This window comes from Mus musculus, chromosome 1, assembly GCF_000001635.26.
Source record: "Mus musculus strain C57BL/6J chromosome 1, GRCm38.p6 C57BL/6J".
Lineage (NCBI taxonomy): Eukaryota > Metazoa > Chordata > Mammalia > Rodentia > Muridae > Mus > Mus musculus.
Window position 1 is genome coordinate 30,764,967 of NC_000067.6, and position 9,579 is coordinate 30,774,545.

Genomic DNA, 9,579 nt, shown 5'->3' on the forward strand with positions numbered 1-9,579 from the left:
TAGGATAGCAAAAACTCTTCTCAAGGATAAAAGAACCTCTGGTGGAATCACCATGCCTGACCTGAAGCTTTACTACAGAGCAATTGTAGTAAAAACTGCATGGTACTGGTATAGAGACAGACAAGTAGACCAATGGAATAGAATTGAAGACCCAGAAATGAACCCACACACCTATGGTCACTTGATCTTCGACAAGGGAGCTAAAACCATCCAGTGGAAGAAAGACAGCATTTTCAACAATTGGTGCTGGCACAACTGGTTGTTATCATGTAGAAGAATGCGAATCGATCCATACTTATCTCCTTGTACTAAGGTCAAATCTAAGTGGATCAAGGAACTTTACATAAAACCAGAGACACTGAAATTTATAGAGGAGAAAGTGGGGAAAAGCCTTGAAGATATGGGCACAGGGGAAAAATTCCTGAACAGAACAGCAATGGCTTGTGCTGTAAGATCGAGAATTGACAAATGGGACCTAATGAAACTCCAAAGTTTCCGCAAGGCAAAAGACACCGTCAATAAGACAAAAAGACCACCAACAGATTGGGAAAGGATCTTTACCTATCCTAAATCAGATAGGGGACTAATATCCAACATATATAAAGAACTCAAGAAGGTGGACTTCAGAAAATCAAATAACCCCATTAAAAAATGGGGCTCAGAACTGAACAAAGAATTCTCACCTGAGGAATACCGAATGGCAGAGAAGCATATGAAAAAATGTTCAACATCCTTAATCATCAGGGAAATGCAAATCAAAACAACCCTGAGATTCCACCTCACACCAGTCAGAATGGCTAAGATCAAAAATTCAGGTGACAGCAGATGCTGGTGTGGATGTGGAGAAAGAGGAACACTCCTCCATTGTTGGTGGGATTGCAGGCTTGTACAACCACTCTGGAAATCAGTCTGGCGGTTCCTCAGAAAATTGGACATAGTACTACCAGAGGATCCAGCAATACCTCTCCTGGGCATATATCCAGAAGATGCCCCAACTGGTAAGAAGGACACATGCTCCACTATGTTCATAGCAGCCTTATTTATAATAGCCAGAAGCTGGAAAGAACCCAGATGCCCCTCAACAGAGGAATGGATACAGAAAATGTGGTACATCTACACAATGGAGTACTACTCAGCTATTAAAAAGAATGAATTTATGAAATTCCTAGCCAAATGGATGGACCTGGAGGGCATCATCCTGAGTGAGGTAACACATTCACAAAGGAACTCACACAATATGTACTCACTGATAAGTGGATATTAGCCCAAAACCTAGGATACCCAAGATATAAGATACAATTTGCTAAACACATGAAACACAAGAAGAATGAAGACTGAAGTGTGGACACTATGCCCCTCCTTAGAATTGGGAACAAAACACCCATGGAAGGAGTTACAGAGACAAAGTTTGGAGCTGAGATGAAACGATGGACCATTTAGAGACTGCCATATCCAGGGATCCACCCCATAATCAGCATCCAAACGCTGACACCATTGCATATACTAGCAAGATTTTATCGAAAGGACCCAGATGTAGTTGTCTCTTGTGAGACTATGCCGGGGCCTAGCAAACACAGAAGTGGATGCTCACAGTCAGCTAATGGATGGATCACAGGGCTCCCAATGGAGGAGCTAGAGAAAGTAGCCAAGGAGCTAAAGGGATCTGCAACCCTATAGGCGGAACAACATTATGAACTAACCAGTACCCCGGAGCTCTTGACTCTAGCTGCATATGTATCAAAAGATGGCCTAGTCGGCCATCACTGGAAAGAGAGGCCCATTGGACACGCAAACTTTATATGCCCCAGTACAGGGGAACGCCAGGGCCAAAAAGGGGGAGTGGGTGGGTAGGGGATTGGGGGTGGGTGGGTATGGAGGACTTTTGGTATAGCATTGGAAATGTAAATGAGCTAAATACCTAATAAAAAATTTAAAAAAAAAAAAAACATTGAAGGGGACCCAATCTGAAATAAGGATATAATTGAGAAACCCAGTAAGCCCACTAGAAAACTCAAAGAAAAACCTTAAAAGATAAATGAATCAAACAGAAGTTAAAATATCAGGACTCCAAGATGGAGCAGAGGAACTAGACCACACAAGCAAAAAAAAATATATATATATATACATATATATATATATATATGAAAATTAAAAGCACAGAAAAAAGAGTGTGCAGGAACTGTGGGACAATGGCTAAATGGAAGGATCAAATCTTTACATGGCAGACATAGGTGAGGGAGAAGAATTCTAAGTCAATGGCACAGACCAGATCTTCAACATGACCATAGAAGAAAACTTCCCCACAATAAATAAAGACACACCCATATGGATACAAACTGCACAGAGAAAAACAAGTAGACAAGGCCAGAAAAGAAATTCCTCACTTTATATTACATTAAATCATTAAATATGTACAATACAAAGACAAAATATTGAAAACCGGAAGTGAAAACACACACGTCACATACCAAAGAAACTCGAAAAGCCAGAAGAACCTAAAACAGGGAATGTCTTCTTCAATCCTACCCAACAACTCCTTCTAGAAACAGGGTGGCCTATTTAGTTATGCGGTCCCTGCTAGCCAACATCCGCTGATCTTTCCAGAACTTTCTGATCCCAGGTCTAGTAGAGCTGGTTCTCTTCTCATTGCTTCTTCCCCAGGTATGTACACTGCTACTAGGGACACTGAATCCTCAACTCACTGTCCCGTACAAACAGCTCTGAACAATGGAGAAGGAAAAATGAAATTCAGAAAGAATTTACCCTTACCTGCTCTGGGGGTGTGGCCAAGAGTGTCTCTGATGGAATCCTGACAGCATGCTCAGAGAAAAGAAGAGTAAACTGTCTTTCCTAATCTCAGTAACTCATAAAGACAACTTCAACCCAACAGCTAAGTTACCTCCGTTGCTACCAGAGTTCTACACCACTGTACATTTTTCTCCTTGTAAAGTACACACTGAATTCAGCAGTCAAAAGGAAATTTGTAATCTTAACCAACTCCTTAGATATTGATCACTTCCTGGCTTAACTAGAACCCTCCACGCTTCAAAGAAATAAACCATTAATGCTCTATTTCTGGCATATAGCTAATAGTATCCAATTGTGTAGATACATGATGAGAAACAGTGTGTTATAAATTTTCATTCTGGTCTATGACTCAGAACCAGACAGGAAAGCAGAGCCAGCTGGACTCCTGGGTTTCCTCTTGGTGAGTATTCCCTTCATCTTAGTTCTGGACTGAATGGTGATGACTTGCTGGTGGCAGACCTTAACAGCAGTGTTGTTTACAGTTATAACCTTGGATATGGCAAAGCAAGTATCAAGAACAGGTCTCAACCTGTTCTTGAATCCACAGTGTCCTAGGGAGGGTCCTGCAAATGCATTGGCTGAGAGTGAAGTGGCATCTCATCATCGACCCTGTGCAGTGTTCTCATGACTTTGCCTATGAACCTAACTAATGAGAGAACCTAAGTAATAAGAGAGTGAAGAACGAACAGACACACAAACACATGTACAGTGACTCTTTCACTAGGTGGGCCTTGCACCACCCCCTCAGCCCATGTGTTATGTGTAGCATGAGGAGGAGGTTAGCTCATCTCAGTAGAAGGTCTCTGTAGGGGAGCAGTCTTGGTTTGCAGTCTTAGGGAGAAGGACCCTGTAGTAGCCAGCTTTTGCACACTCTGGCCAATTGTTCCATAAACTCAGATCAAGGGAGGCTTGGCCATATCTCTGAACCTCCTGTAGAGAAAGGCTTTGCAAATTCCCATGGGTCTGAGACAATGGTATTTGCCAACGATGCATATAAGGACTTTACCCACTCCTTATGTGCCCACTGTGGGCCTCCTCAGCTCCTGCAGGTTCCATGAGCATGAGTCCAATGTTGAATCCATGCTAATGTGCAAAAGCCATGATATTTCACAGGGCAATGCACCAAAGAGAGGAACAGAGAGTATTCATAGCTATTCATAGCTGAGTAGTGTGAGAACCAATCGGAGGAATTGCTAGTGTGGATAGGAGAGATGATGCAGGCCAGAAAAGGAGATACTTAAAACACAACCCTAAACAGACACGTAGACTGGAGGATGAACAGCGGCAGAACACGGCTGGAGAGAGAGTTCAGCAGATTGTAAACTCACAGCCGCAGGAATCTTTGTAATGTTCATTAAGAACATTAAATACCCAGTAAACATCTCGGGAGTGGCAGATAAATGGTTAACAAATGTTTTTGGTTAAACTAAAACTTTAGGTCAGATTGGAAAGTAGCCATGGGACAGGTTTCTGAACTGGGATCATGCTTTTTAGCCCACCCACAAACTGTCCAGCCTGCAAGATGTGCTGGGCCAACGGTGGCTCAGAGCTGGTGGGAGTGGACAACCAACGACTGCTCTAACTTAAGGCCCACACCAGGAGAGGGAGCCCTTGCCTATGGCCCAGGGACTTAGATAGAAACCAACACAATTGGACAGGGTACACACACACACACACACACACACACACACACACACACACAAGAAATAAGTAATTATAGAGTAGTATTCTGGGATAAATCCTATAAGAAAGTGAACTTGTAGAACACTATAAGAGGGAGTATAATTAATTTGTTTTACATAATATGCTTTTTATATAAGTTCGACACGGTAGATCTCGGGAAGCTGCTGTGAATACGGAAACTCCAACGTTGGGGGTTTATTTAATAGACAAAGTAAGAAACAAACTCAAGATGGCGGAGGTGGACCTGGAGTCGGATCAGATTCGACTGAAGTGGATCCGTAAGGAAGGTTTCTTCACCGTGCCTCCAGAACACAGGCTGGGAAGATGCTGAAGCGTTAAGGTGTTTGAGAAGCTGAACCGGATTGGCGAGGGCACCTACGGCATCGTGTGTCGGGCCAGGGATACCCAGACAGATGAAATTACCTCCCTGAAGAAGGTGCGGATGGACAAAGAGAAGGATGGCATCCCCATCAGCAGCCTGCGTGAGATCACACTGCTCTTGCGTCTCTGCCATCCAAACATTGTGGAGCTGAAGGAGGTGGTTGTGGGCAACCACCTGGAGAGCATCTTCCTGGTCATGGGTTACTGCGAACAAGATCTGGCCAGCCTATTGGAAACTATGCCAACACCCTTCTCGATGGCCCAGGTTAAATGCATCATGCTACAGGTGCTTCGTGGCCTTCAGTACCTGCACATCCACAGGGACCTGAAGGTGTCCAACTTGCTCATGACAGACAAGGGCTGTGTAAAGACAGACAGCAGCTTGTTTGTCCTCACTGAGTGATGGATCGTCTTTTCTCCTCTCCCCCCTGCTGCAGCTGATTTTGGCCTGGCTTGGGCCTATGGTGTTCCAGTAAAGCCAATGACTCCCAAGGTTGTTACCCTCTGGTACCGAGCCCCAGAGCTGCTGCTTGGAACTACCACCCAGACTACCAGCATTGACATGTGGTAGGCATGGTTTCTGCTCCCAGGGCCTCAAGTCTTCTGGCCCTGGAGGTCAGCCCTGGTCAGGGGGAGCAGGATTGGTGTGGTAGCGAGCCTGACCGCAGCACCCAAGGAGGGGGAGCATGAGAACACGGCTGGGGTGCTCACTGGCTCCAGCCTCAGGTTCTCACTTGGCACTGCAGACCTTGTAGGAAAGCCTTATGGCCATTTGCCTGCTTCTTCACGTGTGTGTTGATAAGTTGCTAAGTGGAGGTCGGCGGCTTCTACAGGGCTGTCGGCTGCATCCTGGCAGAGCTGCTGGCCCATAAGCCCCTCCTCCCTGGCACTTCCGAGATCCACCAGATCGACTTGATTGTACAGCTGTTGGGGACACCGAGTGAGAATATCTGGCCGGTGGGTGTTACCGACAACCCTCAGTCCCCGTCCATGCCTGCTGGCCCTGTCGCTCTAGTCCCTGCCTCTTACAGGGTTTCTCCAAGCTGCCGCTGGCCGGCCAGTACAGCTTGAGGAAACAGCCCTATAACAACCTCAAGCACAAGTTCCCGTGGCTCTCAGAGGCCGGACTCCGTCTGCTCAACTTCCTCTTCATGTATGACCCTAAGAAAAGGTACAGACCTTGCCTTTAGGCAGCCCTGCCCCTCAGGAGGACAGGGCCCTGGCTTCTGCAGAGATGGAAGGACATCTTAAACCCAAATCCATAATGTACTTTTTCTGGTCTCGGGAACGGAAGCTAAGGCCAACTTCCCTGCACACACTAGGTGAGCAATGTAGCACTGAGCCATCTCAATTCAACAAACCTTTTAAAGATGGTTTCTCACAACACAGACCATAGATACCCACTTCCCAGACATACCCAGACACCCATAGGTGCCAGGTGTCCAGTTTGAGTGGCCTTAGGTCTTAGAGCCATTCTGAGCTGCCTGTCAGTGTCTAGGTCTCAGTCCCCATTTGTTGGAGAATTAGGTTGGGCTGTTGAGATTGGCTAAGTTTGAGTGAAATAGGCCTCTCTAAGGCCAAGGTCACTATCATTCCCCAGGGCAACCTCGGGAGACTGCCTGGAGAGCTCCTACTTCAAGGAGAAGCCCCTGCGTAAGTTCTTGGGATCACCTTAGGTCCTCTTAGGAGCTTAGCGAGAAGCCCTGCTTGTCCATATTGGATTCCCAGGGACCACAGGCCCCACAGGGGAGAAGAAAGGGAGAGACGGGTCAGGGCCAGCTTAAGTGAGGAGTCCTGTCTAGACCTGGAGCACGCCCCACCGGGAGCCCCTTCTCCAGCTCCAGGCCAGCCCTGAAGCTGCCCTTCTCCTGCAGCCTGTGAACCGGAGCTCATGCCTACCTTCCCCCACCACCGCAATAAGCGTGCTGCCCCAGCTGCCGCTGAGGGGCAGAGCAAACGATGCCCTGAGCCTGGGTCCAGCCCACCCCTCCACATCCTCACGGATCATCAGCCGACGACTAGGAGACCCCAGCAGGCCTTTGGCTCCTCCAGTTGGCTGTCCTCTTCAGCTGACTCCTCCCTGATATTTCCCTGTGTCCAGATGCAGAGATCTGTGGACAGGGATGTGGCTGAGTGGGATACCCAGTATAGACTGGGCAGTTGTAGCACCATCTGGTGGCCTGTCTTGTCTGTCAGTGAAGGCCCGCTTCTGGGGGGACAGAGCTAGTGCTGAGAGGCCTAAAGGTCCCATTCAGTGTGTGTGGGAACTGGAGCTGGGCACTAGCCTGGAATGAGTAGGCCTGGGAGATAACTCTTCTTGGAGACTAGGAACTGCCCAGGACAGATAGGCTATAGTGACTCCGGGCAGGAGGGAGCAAGGGTTGGTTAATTGGAGTAGGATACTCGTAAGACTGTCAGAATGGAAGCCCTTGGTGGACGCGGCTGGCACTGGTGCCCAGGGAGAGGATTGGTGGACTGAGATAAAAAGCCTTTCCAGAAAAAAAAAAGAAAGAAAGAAAGAAAGAAAGAAAGAAAGAAAGAAAGAAAGAAAGAAAGAAAGAAAGAAAGAAAGAAAGAAAGAAAAGAAAAGAAAAGAAACAAACTCAACTCATCATACCCATACCACCAAGATGGCACACAGAGGCACTTCAAGCTACCAAGATTAAAGGGAATATTGAAAGCCTAGTGTGGCCATTCACACCTAGACCCAGCACTTGGGAGACTACAGCAAGATTACCTTGAGTTTCAGGCTGACCTTGGCTACATAGTAATATAGTAATATGAGTTACAGTGTGAGATGCTAAGAGAAAAGAAAAAAACCCAACACTATCTTTGGATTAAAAACTACATTGGTTAGAAAAGAAACAGGCACGCCTTTAATCCCAGCACTTGGGAGACAGAGGCAGGCAGATTTCTGAGTTCGAGGCCAGCCTGGTCTACAGTGTGAGTTCCAGGACAGCCAGGGCTACACAGAAAAACCCTGCCTCGAAAAACCAAAAAAATAAAAAAAAAAAAAAAAAGAAAGAAAAAAGAAAAAGAAAAGAAACAGGCTTAGACCTTGGCTATAAACCCCGTTATGAAATAAAAGCATGCTTTGAATTGCTATAATGATAATTCACACGGTACAAATAAGCTTCCCAGTAGATCTATCCCCGAGGATTTGATCACCAGACTGCTCAGATGGTATCCTCAGGCCCTCGGCCAGGGCCAGGCTGCTGTCCAGCCGAAGCCTAGGAACAGAGGCAGGAGCCATCCCAGCAACATCCTCTTGCCTGCCGGCACTCACAACTCAGGAAAACATGGCTAATCCTGCAGAACACAGGGCAGGTTCTAATAAAAATCACTTCATTCTGCCGATGAATCTCTAACAAACATTTTCTCTGAAGATGTAATCAGTCCTGATTCTCAGCAGAGCGCCTTAAAGGTGCTTTTAAAGCATAGTGTGGCTTTGTGCGAAGTGTAATAAGGAGACCAGCAGTACTTTCATAGCATGAGATAGTCTGAAAAGGATTATAGAGGCATGATAAATCAATAGGCTCTTAGCAGTATATTCAAGGAGGTAGGTAAGCTTGTGGACAAAGGTAGAAGATGTTTCTTGCACTCAATGAAGGAAAGATTCGGAGAAAAGTCAATCAAAACTTGTCAACGGCTAGAAGTTCTATGTCAGTATAGAGACTTGACTGGTACGTGTTAGGCTCTAGTTCCAGTACTTAGGACGCACACACCACAAACCCACCTTGTCACTTATTTATGGATACAGTCTCTATCGAAGTGGTATAAATTGGCTAATTCCTCTGTGTCAGAGGCTGAAATAGAATAGAGATCCGAGTGTAATCTCTGGAACATGGGGACCCCAGCTCTTTATCCTCCGAGCATCATAACCTTGCTTTGTTGCTTAACTTATGCTACTTCCCTGTGCCTGATTTTACAAAAAGATAACACACTTCCCTTGCACAGCAGGCTATACTGAGATTGAGCCGACAGCCACACCCACCTGCATGTTAGCAGGTTAGGCACCGCTCCTGAAACAGGCTTGCTGTTTTCTTGGCTACAGACAGTGGTAAGAGCACAAACTATAGAATCAGGCAGGCTGTGCTCTGCCACCTGGCAGTTTTGCAAAGCCCTGTGCATTCAGGAAGTATGGCAGTCTCCACGGCGCCTACTGAAGAGGGGAACCTCCTTGACAAGGTCTGCTTAACCCATGGACTTGAAGATGGATGTTGGAAACCCCAGATTTGTTTTCCATCATTTGAATCCTCCCTTTTGTCTGTGCTCCCTTGTATACTAGCATTTAGTACTTGCTGCAAAGCATTGACAGCTATTGCCCACTTTCCATGACAACCAAACCACATCTGTCCCAGCAATCCAAGGTTCCCAAAAACTCATCTGTCTAGACTCTAAAAAATGAAATAGTGCAGCTTCGTAAGAGCAGATGTCTGAGCCCACCCTGGAAGTGCTTAATTGAAATCTCTACAGTTACATCTTTTTAAAAACAGTGTTACTTAACAAGACTCCCCACAGTTAGAGGTAACTATAATTATTTGTAGCAAAGTAGACAGAACCCAGTGGAAGAATTTAACATTTGGGGTAAGGTTATAGAATTTGTCTTTAGCAATGCAGTCAAAACACAAGGTGAAAGATCATCTGATTTAGTCTTTCATATTTCTATAAATACCTTAACAAATGACACCAACCCAAATGTTTGTA

General features: G+C 45.9%; 1 pseudogene; it reads left to right on the forward strand.

Moving 5' to 3' along the window:
• Nucleotides 4,721-7,371, forward strand: Gm6473 (predicted gene 6473; annotated as a pseudogene).